This window comes from Rhincodon typus, chromosome 10, assembly GCF_021869965.1.
Source record: "Rhincodon typus isolate 14 chromosome 10, sRhiTyp1.1, whole genome shotgun sequence".
NCBI lineage: Eukaryota > Metazoa > Chordata > Chondrichthyes > Orectolobiformes > Rhincodontidae > Rhincodon > Rhincodon typus.
The window spans coordinates 25456867-25470229 of NC_063341.1; positions in this window are offsets into that span (position 1 = coordinate 25456867).

Below are 13363 nucleotides of genomic sequence, written 5' to 3' on the forward strand. Positions count from 1 at the left end.
ATCAATAAATTTCAGCTAAGCACTCACCATTGATTTATAACAGTTCAATATGACTCTATGTTTTTGGATTCACTCCCTTAAATTCACTAAGGTCATTATCCAACATGTTTTCTTGTTCACCTTAGCACTGTAATTTGTGAAAATGCACCACTGTTCTTCTTTTGTAACTCAAATGCCATTTTGATGTGCTGTAATTATCTTTCCATATTGTTCCTTTCAAAGTACATCACATCATATGTATTTGCATTAAACTGCATCAACCTAGTATTCTCCCATGCCACTGACTTATGTCCTTCTGAAGTCATTATCCTTACTACTTCCTGTGTTGCCAGTTTAATATCATCCACAAAATTGAAAACTGAATTCAATATACTATAATTCAACCTAACTTACATAATAGCAGCAATGGTCATTATACTTGCCCATGGAGATTCTAATGCATATTTATCTCCAGCTGAAAACACATTTTTTCTTCACAACTTTCTACCTCCCATCCCTTGGGCACAGTATCAGAATATGGGACAAGTCATTTAGGAGTCAAACAAGGAAGAATTTCTTCACTCAGAAGGTAGTGAATCTTTGGAGATGGTAGGAACTGCAGATGCTGGAGAATCTGAGATAACAAGGTGTAGAGCTGGATGAACACAGCAGGCCAAGCAGCATCAAAGGAGCAGGAAGGCTGACGTTTCGGGCCTAGACCCTTCAGAAGAAGTGAACCTTTGGAATTCTTTATGAAGATGACTGGGGAATCAGTCAGTCATCGACTGTGTTCAAGGTGGCATCCAGGAATCCATTGATCTCAAAAAGCATTGAGGGTATGGGAATAGCAATCAGGTAAATAATCAGCTATGATTTGGAATGTCAAATCAGGCTTGAGTGGTTGAATTAGCTGCTCCTACTGCTATGTTCCCACGTTTCTATTTACCAAGTCAGTCTGTTGCATAGTGATTCAAACATTTTTTTTGTTAAAAAGTCCGTGTACACAACACCACGTCATTATGGTACTTCAAATGTAAAGATTTGAAGAAAAACTCAAAAAGGTTAGTCAGATATGATTAACCATGCTGACTGTTCCTTATTAGCCCACGAGTTTAAGTGAAAATTAATTAGTCCTGAATATGGTTTTTAATAATTTTCCACAACACTGACATTAAACTGATTGATAATAGTTACTAGCTCATTCCCCGCCCACCCCCTCACCTTTTATGGATTGGGTTGTTACAGGTACAATCTGTTAGTCATTGAGAGCCACTTTATATCCAAGGAAAATTAAGAGATTGTGGTCAAAGCTTCTGTTATTCACCTTTCTTCTCTTAGAAATCTAGAATTGATCCCTTCCAGACCATTACTTGTTATCCTTTAGTAATAACAAACTAATTAGCATGCCCTTTCTACCTATTTCAGGGAATGAAATAGGTATCATTAATCCATCCCATCTTAAATATACACATTTCTCAAAGTCCACATAACTCACTTTCACAGCAGACATTAAGATTTCAAATTGAGTCATTAAAGAGTATTTTACCCTAACATATATCTTTGTTGAATGCTGGGCTTCCTACATTTAATGTCAAAGCAAATTGTTTATTATCTCAATAACTCTGCTCCAGACACTTCCTTTTTAGTTAGATATTCTTCTCAGTTAGGAAATTAATTGGAAAATTTCTGGCATATAAGTGGGACTGGGTGAGCAATTCTCAAATCAAATCATTTCCAACAATGTTTGATATCAGGCTCACTGGTAACCACAAGTTTGTAAAAAAAATTACCAATTTCACAATGTTGATGTAGAACATTTGCTTCCATTGGCAGGATATTGCACTTAATCTGCTGAGACTGGGGTTGGTACGAGACTTCAAAACAGACCTTGCTGGGTCACTCCCATCAATTTCATAAACACTATAAAAGGGCTGATGATTTCATATTGAAATTTATAAAATTGTTGAAATTGGACTTCACATATGGTGAGTAATGAACTGTAACAGAAAAATATTAATGTATTATTTATTCAAACATTCTAGATTATTTAGTAACGTAAACTTTGGAAGTTAGAGTACTAGCTTTCTAAGAGAAAAAAAATAAGATTTGTTTTAAGAAAGGTATAGTTAATTTTGTACCTTATCAGGAAATTTTTTCGGTGACAATAAAAGGGGTTCATCCAAATGAGCCAGACTTTGCATAGGTTAGTTGTGTAACATCATAAGTACATTAATAAATATACCCATTTGTGGTTCTTTTTAGCTTTATCATACACAAACTTTATAATTTCATCATAAAAGATGAAGAAATTCTTAGTGTATCAGTTCTTAGAACACTGCTGCACAATTCAGCAAATTGTTGTCAAAACTAAAATGATAGCAAATGTTTTTCATTTTAAACTACCATGATCAGTTCACCTAGAGTTAATTTCAAACAAATATTTTCACTTTATTTTTCAACTGAACAGTTGTTTTCATTTCAATCTTTTCTTACAATTGTTCCCATTATCACAAATTACAGGACATAATGTTGAACCTACAAAACAATTATTGATTCACATAGATGCATCGTAGTCAGAAGAAAAGTTGTCAATTAGCTTCAAAGATTAACACCCACATTTTCATACATTAGCATTGATAACTTTTAAAAATTATAAATACATATTAGGGGTTGGATACCTGTTCTGTCTAAAGCTGACAGCAAAGATTTATTAGCATTATGAATGCCATTCGGTGCAATCCTTTTGGAATACGCAGAAACATTTCAAAGAATAGTGAAGTAGGTTGCGTGTTTAAAACTCAAGATAATCACCAAGATAGTAAAATATCAGAAGTGTATTGATAGGAATAGAATAAACCTCTCTGAAATTTGTTTCAAAATTAAGTCAATTAATATGGGAGATGTCAAAATTTACTCTTCAAATGCTGGTTAACGGTCTAAATTAAGTAAAATTGGGTATTTCTGAATGAAAATCCAGAAGACATGACCTGAAACTTAAAATAGCCACAGTTTTATTTGGCAATTTGTTTTAAATGAACACGTCCTGATATATAGCCAAAATGCCAATACCATCAAGGTTGTAAAGGAGGGAAAGATGGAAGGAATGAAGCAGTGATTATTAGGTGACATTGGCTGGCAAATACTTAGAGTGTAGGAGGATAAAAAGGACTGAAGGAGGTAAGTAGCTTCAGAGTTTTGATGGCGTGGCAAGGAACTCGATAGACAATGAAATCTTGCAATTAATCTGGTCTACAAAACTAAAAACAGGCAAAAATTTAATGAGGATGGTTGTTTTTAAAAAGGGGGACCATCATGCTGAATTCATAGGCAATGTTTGCTTGGTGTCAGCTGTGGCACATTCAGTTGCATTTATTGCCTGGATTAGAAGATTGCACCTTCAAAGTCCAGCAAGTCGAACATCAATTCTCAGCTCACAAATTAGTGATATTGATGGAGTGAATAACTGTCAGGTGTTATCTTCTGAATGAGACATTAAATTGAGGCCCTACATGCCCTCTCAAGTGGATGTACAAAACCTGATATCTACTGAAAAGAATAGGGAATTCTCCCTGCTGCCCTAGTCTATTTTTATCCTTTACCAATATTATTATAACCGATCATTATCTCACCGTTGTTTGTGGGAGCTTGCTCTATGCATGTTAACTGCCATGTTTTTTACACTTTAAGAAGGTATTTAATTGGCTTTAAAGCATTATAAGCCCCTGGACGTTCTGAAAGTCACAATATAAATACATGTTGTTTCTTATATCCGATTCATTTTAAGTATAGCATAACAGGAACTCTGAAAATCGCTGAACTGAACTTACACAGTTGCTGGAAAGGGAAGACTTATTGTTACTGTATTTGAAAGAAAATCTTTTCATTTAGCTCAGCATTGTTGTTTATTTAAAGCTTATGGGTCAAGACAAGAATATCCATTAAAATATCCAAAAAGTTATGCTTTTGATAAATCTTTCCAAATTATTGACAGACTTCTGACAAGGTGTTCATTGTACAATATTTAATTACTGCAGTAAACAAGTGGACTGTAATCTCCTTAAAAGAAAATAATTGTTTTATTTTCTTTGATTTATTTTGAAGAAACATCAGTATTAAAAACCCATACCCAAGACTCTTCGTAGTCCCCATGCTAACTCATGGCTCTTCCATGCCCGGTCATCAAATATACACAGAATACAGAGCCAATGAGCTATATTGTAAAGTTGACAAGTTTGGAATGGCTCCCAAAAAAAAAAAAAAAAAAAAAAAAAAAATCACTTTTTTTTGAAAAAGCTACTGTTCCCACAACTCTTTTACAAAAAAAAAGGTGTCATACAGATAACCCCATCAACAACAGAGGCTTTAAACACTCCATACCTCACCCCTGTGCAAATAAACAGACATTGACAAAAAGTCACAGAATGAATGATGAATTATAATCAATTAAATATATCAATCAAGCAAAGTCAACAGTTGTCTCTCAGTTGTCAAAATAGCAGCTAGGAACTAATCCTTCTCTGAATCTGGGTTTTCAGCATGCACTGTGAGACAATCCATTTCTACTGACTAAGTTCTTAGGCCTGATCAAAAGATGATGATTCCTTTTTCAGCAGTTCTGCATTTGTTGTTGTCACATATGATTTATCGGTTAGGCACATCATGCATTCTGGGTGAATTGAGGGGGTAATCCATAAGGAGCTATGGAGGACACTAGGGATACAGGTAAGACCTTAAGGATGGGAGGGAAGGGTCCTGAAAATTCACACACAACTCCTTTTTTGATTGTCCAATCAAGGTTCGAAATAGGGAGCTGAATTTTTACCAAAAAAAAAAAAAAGTTTCAAGTTTGGAGAGTTTCTCTTTCAGTTCTCATGCAATCTTCTGGTGTTCAGTTTATTAATTATGCACCACACCCTTATGGCCCCATGCTCACAGCATCTTGAGCACACCAGCAACAGATGTACTCCTCACTGCCCGATCCTTCCAGCATTTATACCACCAGTGCCATATTTAAAATTCAACTATGCATCAAGTCAAATACTGCCAGCTAAAAATAACCATTCACGGAGCAGAAGGCAAAATGAGAAAGAACAGCTTCCCATGTCACAAAGTGACACTGCAGTGGAAATAGAATCTTAAATTGAAAATGTTTGGCCTTTTTAGTATGATTGCCTTTCTGACTGACTAACCGACCGACCATCCTCTGGAAACATAGGTTAACATTCTATTAGCATTTATGATTTTTCTTTATGATAGTTTAATGATCAGTGTACCTCAAATATCTTTAGACTGCCTCTGTTTCTAGCTGTTTACTATTTAATTAAATTATATAATAACTATTTTAATAAATTCAGGTCGTTATACGCAGACAAAATGACCAGCTGTCAAACAGTTATGGAATGGATCTCAATTCTTGTAATTATCACATATTTTAACCTGCCTAGAGAAATCTCAGCTCAAGGTAAGTGACGTCAATACAATAAAATTAACCATAAGCTGAAGCTATTTTATTAAATTGCATGTTTGCAGAAGGGACACAAATATTGCTACATATGGTTTGTATTGCCCCGAATAAGTAGTCAATTACAATTCATACTCCCAATTATTATTTAGGAACATGTGCATCTCCTGAAATCTGACAGTAATGCCCAAAGTATTAAAATAGTCTGACAGATTTGTTGCACATAGATCTTTGGAGTAGGCACTGGAGGATTGCGAGGTCTGTGAAAATGCTGTACAATTCAAAGTTGTAGCAGTCCCTGCACTCAAATCTATTACACATGAGCAGTTAGCCATTCATCTAAGGCCCATCAAGCCTTCCTTTCCAAAGAGCACGTTCAATGTAGCCTGTTATTTTACCCAACTCATTAGATGACCAGATACAGAAATTTCCTGACCCGTGAAGTTAATCACCCAGCATCCAGAATATGAAATCTCTAGATAATTTTGTCCTTAAGATACTGTCTTGGATCCCATACCACTAAAGCGGTTATGACCTGTACAGTATCTGATCATATTAGTAAACAATTATCTATCCCTTTCTACAATAAACAAATTTCACACATGTTTCGAAGTTTAGGTTGAGACCTTGGCTCAGTTTGCAGCGCTTTTTCTTTAGAGCAAGTGCTTGTGGGCTCAAGCGATTCCTCCAGGAATTGTACATTTAATGCAAACTGATACTTAGCAGTGTTTCAGGAATGACTGCATGTCAGAGATGCCATCCTGCAGTAAATTCATCAAACTGAGGTTTGTACGTGTACGTTCCAGTGGATCAACTAGATATTTAATGGCCAGAAGCACAATGGTTGAAATTTTCCCAGCATCCTTTTCAGATGCACTGGTGATTCATCTGCAGGATTTGGGCATGTGAAAAAATACTGCCCTCTTTGGTATCAGCAACTGCTGTCTTCAAAGCAGTTCAAGGTCTTATATTCACAAATGCAATAATTACAAAATGAAAACTAAATATTAATCAATTAACTTGACAGATCCAGAAAGTGTTTACAATCCTATAATTACAACCTTAATACTCAGGCACAGAAGATGTCTGCCCAAAACCCACATGTTCACCATTACAAAGTGTGTTTTAAATGCATTACTTATTTGCCCTGAATAAAATGGTAGCTATTTGATTGTAGACCAATTCATTTAAAAAAAAAGCAAAAATGTTAAATTTAAGTTCAGTTTTTGTAAATCTGATTATTCCTTATGGATTCAGTATGAACTCAAAACAATAGTTAAAAGTCTTGCTTCTAGTACACACCTGTCACATTATGTTTTACCTTGTAACCAACCAATATTGCACGTTAAAATGTCATTCTTTTTGGCTTATCAGCAACTAATGATATCAGTAGAGGAAAAGTTTTTTGATTAGTTGAATGAAAACTTATCTTTTTTATTTCCAATAAATGCCTGGCAGTGTTATAAGTGATAGGTCAAACATATAGGGTTGAATTTGAGTTCAGAGTAGAATCAGAGATGGATGACCCTGCAATCTTCCACCACCAACTGTTGTCCCCATCTCTTGCCATAGGCCCACCTCCAAGATGTTTTCATTTTGGCAGGATTGGGATCACTGGGGAACTGCAATGGAGGGGTTAGGAAGAGGTATTGATAATCCCTTTGATCTATTAAAGCCACTTTTCACATACCAGAGGTCACAGATTGGTAGGAAACTGGAACCGTGCAACAATCCAGTGGTCCATCCACCAAGCGTATTCTCACTCCACCTGCCATTGGACCACAGCTACATCCTCTGAACACTTGATAGAGATTACATCTGCACAATGATGGCTTGACAACTGGGACCCTTTTAAAATGTTCCAATTATTTCCAACATCTTGAGGCACCCTCTTGATCACCACTCCCCCACACCCCACCCACATTGACACCTACTTTCTCTGATGGTGGCACTGCCAACATGTCATTATGGGAGGACTTTTATTGGGTTTCTAGTTTCAACAGCCTGCTGTTTGAATGGACAATGAGTGCATATCCTAGCCACGAGTTGGTTTGCTCTTTAAAAAAAAAAAAAAATCACACTGCAAAGAGGGGCTCTTGTAGCAAAGTGGCAGAATCCCTACCTCTAATCCAGAAGGCCAGAATTCAATTCCTAACCTATTCCATAGCTGTGTCATAACATCTCTGAACAGGCTGATTAAACATACCTTAAAAATTGCACTGAGGTTTTTTTAGTGCAGTGGTCATTTCCCTAACTCCAAGCCAGGGAGTTGAGTTGTGTGCAACAACAACTCTGAACAGGTTGATCAGAAACAGTCAGGTGGGGTGTGGTTTTGTGGCATAGTGGTAGCATCTCTCTCTCTCTCTGAGCAAGCAGCTCCAGATTCAGATCATGTTCATGGCATAATGGCCACGGGAGGTGCAATCGTAACATGACCAAATATGCTGATTATCAACCTATAAATCCGTCTAACAGATGTCAATGGCAGACACTAAGAGCATGTGAAATTTCTGGGCAGTCTTTTGACAAAGAAATTGGAGCCTCTATCATCACTATCCACATGATTACAACCTGCATGCAAGAATATATGTTACCACAGCAACTTGGACTTTGGTTGCTAGGTTCAATTGGTTGGGAGGCAGGTATATTTGGTACCAACAGCATAGGGTTTCATCCCTATTCTGACTTCTGTCCATTAAGAACTTGCCTCTTTGGATTGAACCTGTCTGTCTTCGGGTACGTAATTTAAGAAGAACTGCCAGTCGTGGACCAGTCACATATCATGGCAGGCAATTTAAAACAAAAATCAAAGCAGGTGGAAAGCGCCAGTCAGAGCCACTGAGCCATTCTGAACAAGGGTCACTGAACCCGAAGCATTAGCTCTGCTTTCTCTCGACAGCTGCTGCAGATCTGCTGAGTTTTCCCAGCAAATTTTGTTTTTGTTGCAAATACTTTCAACACATGCCAATGGTAGGTTGTAAGAAAGAGAGAGTTATTCCTCATCAGCCGTGGGATTGAAACAAAGTTGGAGCCTTTGCTATCACTATCTATAGCTCCAAACTATGACAAGCATGAGCAAAGTGCATTATTTAAAGTTTCGGTAAAGATCTGTAGCTCGGGATGTGGATGAGGTTGTTGACTCACTTGCCAAGCTGGCTTGTTTTTGTTCAGACGTTTCGTCATCATGCTAGGTGACATCATCAGTGGAGCCTCCGATGAAGTGACGTTATTCTACTCTGCTTGGAATTTATGCTATCCGGTCCGTTATGGCGAGTACTGTCATTTCCAGTTTTGATCTGTATGGGTTTATGTATGGGGTCCAATTCTATATGTTTGCTGAAAGTATGGGTGGAGAACCATGCCTTCATGAATTCCCATGCATGTCTATGTTTGGCTTGGGCTACTATGGTTACTAGGATAACAAGGTGTAGAGCTGGATGAACACAGCAGGCCAAGAAGCATCGTAGGAGCAGGATGCTGCTTGGCCTGCTGTGTTCATCCAACTCTACACCTTGTTATCTCAGATTCTCCAGCATCTGCAGTTCCTACTATCTATGGTTACTAGGAATCTCGTTGTCTCCTAAGAACACTAGGAATCATAAAAACCGAAAGAACTGCGGATGCTGTAAATCAGGAACAAAAACAAAGTTGCTGGGAATCATGGTGGCCCACAAGCCCACAGCCTCTCTACGACAAACATTTACAAGGATTAAAGACCCCATTCTCATAACATGCAGAACCAGCGTGGTTTACAAAATACCATGCAATAACTGCCACAAACATTACATCAGACAGATAGGAAGGAAACTAGCCATCAGAATACACGAACATCATCTAGCAGCAAAACAGCATGATGAACTCCCCTTAAAATCTGTACATTCAGACGATGAAGGCCATCAGTTTAACTGGGACAAAGTAACCATTGTAGTCAAACATAGACACGCACAGAAATTCCTAGAGGCATGGTTCTCCACCCATACTTCAAATCAACAAACATACAGAATTGGACTCCATACATAAACAGTTCAAAACTGGAAATGACAGTACTCACCATAACAGACCGGATAGTATAAATTGCAAGCAGAGTAGAATAACATCGCTTCATCAGAGGCTCCACTGATGATGTCACCTAGCGTGGTGACGAAATGTCTGAAGAAAAACAAGCCAGCTCGGCGAGCAAGTCAACAACCTCAAAGTGCACTATGACAGTAATCAAATTCAGTGAGTAAACTGGGAACACATAACTATGCAGCCTATGCCTGATAATTTAAACTTTTAAATGGAAAAATAAAATTTCACATGTGTTAGGCATCAACGTGAGACAGGGTGGGACTCCCAGCATTGGGATGTTAATCCCAGAATTAACATTCAGCTATGTTCTTTTCTGACCTGTCTCTGCTGGCTTCATCTGAGTGTTTCTCTTGATTGGTCCCTTCATTTAGTTTTGTAACACTTTCTTTAAACCTCCTTTGTGTTCTTTTTCTTAAAATCAATAATGCTGTGGTGGAAAAAAGACAGCTGCAATAGCCAAAATATTCTTTTACGTGTTGTTGGAAAATAGTGACCTAAGCAGTAGACTTTGAATTCTTGATCCCAATCATTTGTTCTTTCCCCAAAACATTCCTCTCTCCATTTGCACTAACTTCACCTTTCCACTGCCAATTTCTCTTCAAGCTCATTTCCAGTACAACTTTATTGTTCCCTTAAATGATTTGTTTAACCACTTAATCCTTCCTCCTTGATGTGCTATCACTCACTCTTAACCCAGTGTTTAATTGTTCCATTCCTCCGAGGCAGGTTTCGAGCCGCTACCCCCTCCCTCCCCATCCTCAATTAAATATCTCTCCTCCTCTCCCCCTTTATTATACTTCTCCCAAAGCTTTCCCTGGTTTTAAAATGAAAAACTTGACTTAATTATATTAAAATAAAGATGGAATCCACCTTACTGATCCTTTTCTTGTTCTCCCTTCATTTCACAGAAAGGCAGTGGATGTATTGGTAATGTCACTAAACTAATAATACAAAAGCCCAAGCCAATGTTCTAGGGACCTACATTTGAATTTAACAAAAATGTAGAATTAGGTGGCAACCATGTAACCAGTATTGACTATCATCAAAACTCATCTCATCCACTAATATCCTTCAAGCAAAGAAATCTGCCATCCTTGTCTTGTCTAGCCTACACAACTCTAGATTCATAGTAATATGTTGACTCTTAACTATCCTTTGGGCAATAAATATTGGCCAAACCAGTGCAGCAATGCCTACATTCCATGAACAAATGAAAAATAAATTCTGCTGTGGTATTGGCTAAAAACAGAACTCAAGCTACCAATTTTTTTTTTAAAAAACATGCGAGCAACAAAGTAACACAGCTCACCTCCAATGCAACGTCACACATCAGAACCGAGAGGCCTCGTTCACAGGTGAAAGGTGTTATTGTTAGCCTTTGTTAATCACAAGGTGCAGGTGAGGCAATTAGTAAGCTTCCAAATTTATTTGGAGAACTTTTCAACTGAAGTAACATTACGAAAACAAAGTCAAACATTTTCTTTCCTCAAATCTCTCTCACCCTATTGGCAGTCTCTTTTTAATCTTTGCCCATTGAAAGTATCTTTGGTGATTGAGATCATATTGCGTTGCCCTGGTAACAACATAGTCTAAAAACATAGAATCATAGAAATATGCAGCACAAAGGAAACTATTTGGCTCATCGTATTTGTGCTTTGGCCCAAATCCCAAATTTTTTCTGTGACACTGCAATTTCCTGATTTTCAAGTACCTGCTGGATTCGCTTTCAAAATTATTTCTGGAATCAGTTTCTGCCCTGTTTTCATGGAGACCCTTCCAGATTCTAACAATTCCAAGTGAAAATTCTCATCTTCCAATTATTTTGGTTCTACAACCTCTATTATTGATCCTTTCACTGACAGTAATATATGTTTCCTATTTTTACTCTTTCAAAACCTTTCAACATCTTTGAAGTACAGCAAACAATTAAGACAAATGGTATGTTTTGTTACAGAAGGAACAGAATATAACAGTAAGGAAGTCTAACTATAATTACATAGGGAATTGGGCAGGGCAGTCGTTGAGTATTATGTTGAGATTTAGTTTCCTTGCCTGATGAAAGACACACTTGGCCTTGCGGCAGCGCAGCAAGTTTCACTAGAGATAACAAGGTGTAGAGCTGGATGAACATAGCAGGCCAAACAGCATCATAGGAGCAGGAAGGCTGACGTTTTGGGCCTAGACCCATCAGAAAATTTCACTAGGCTGGTTTGTAAGATAAGGAGATTCTCCTGAGGAGAGACTGTATGTATTAGACCAATAACTAGAGGAATGGGAGGCCATTTAATTTAAATATATAAAATTCTTAAGGGAATTCTAAAGAAGAGTCATTGGACTTCAAACAATAATTCTCTTTGCAGATGCTGCCAGACCAGAGGTTCTTCAGCACTTTGTTTTTAGTTCAAAGTTTTTAAGGGGCTTGACAGGATAGTTTCTGAGGAAGGGTTTCCTCTGGCTGAAGAATTCAGTATGTGGCATCATGGTCTCAGAATAAGGGGCCAGTCATTCAAGACTGTGATGAGAAGACATGCTTTTATTCAAGGGTTTTAAAATATTCAAAATTCTCTTCTTCACAGGGCTGCAGATGCTCAGATGTGAGTATATTCAGGATGGAGATCAAAATATTTTTGGATATTAAGGGATATGGAGATAGTACAGAAAGGAGTTGAGGTAGAAGATGTTTTAGTTTTGAGTAAATGGTTTGGAAATATTAGGAAGAAAATATTGGAAGTCATTTTCAGAGACTTACAGGACATATTGTGCACTCTCACAGCAATATACTAACGATACATATCAGCCACTCACACAACTTTAACATTGACAAGTGAAATTCACTTTGCGACAGCATGAGACAATCTCGCAACTATTTGGCAGTTAACTTTTACCCTCCTAGTTTAGATTTTCCACTGACTTGGAAACTATTGCAAAGTTTTTTTTTATTTCAGACCAAGTTAGAGTGACTGAGAGTGGGAAATGAGAAACAAAATTGAATTATCTTTCTTTGAACTTCTGTAAACTAAATTATAAACTATATTAGAGTTTCCCATTATAATCATCCTTAGCTTTGTAATCCTCTGTAATCTCTGTACAAATTTGTTTCTCCATGTCATTCCAAGAAATTGATAGCCTCTGAAATACATACAATCTAATATGATGGCAACTCTGCTTCTCAGGCCTAAGCAAATGGATTCTGTCTTAGATCCCTTAAGGACATTCTCTCTCGAGCACTGCAGTCTTCTCCTTGATCAATAATATTTCTTCTCCTCTCTTTTCTCACTTCCTTTACTGAAAGCCTCTATATAAGAATATTTAACACCCTGTCCTCTCTGTCCTCATTATCAATACTGCACCTTATTCCTACAGGGCTATCTGTACCTGCAGCTCACCAACATGAACTCATTCCTTACATTCATATGCATGCAATGATTTAGGCATTTTGTCTTCCCTTAGTCTGATCTCAGCTAATATTTTACAATTTATTGTGCTAATGTTACAGTCTCTTCCAATTCTTAGCACTGTAGAAACTTAGTTAACTAACAAGTGTAAAACCTATTAAAATTCAAACATAGAGTTGCTATCAGAGATGTCTTGATTACACCAAAATCTATTTAGCACCTGAATGTTTATTAACTTTTGTTTGTTCTACATTGATAAAAAGAAGACAGCTGCAGAGGGAAGTGTGGTAACGAGTACGAGCGAGGCTATAAATGCCAGTGTGACTTTGACTGCCTTCGTTATGGTGAATGCTGTAAAGATTATAGAGCTCTCTGTACATCAGGTAAATCTATCAGATATGAGCTACTACCCATTTATTTTTTCAAGTTATAACTTGCAAGGAGGATCTATTAAGCA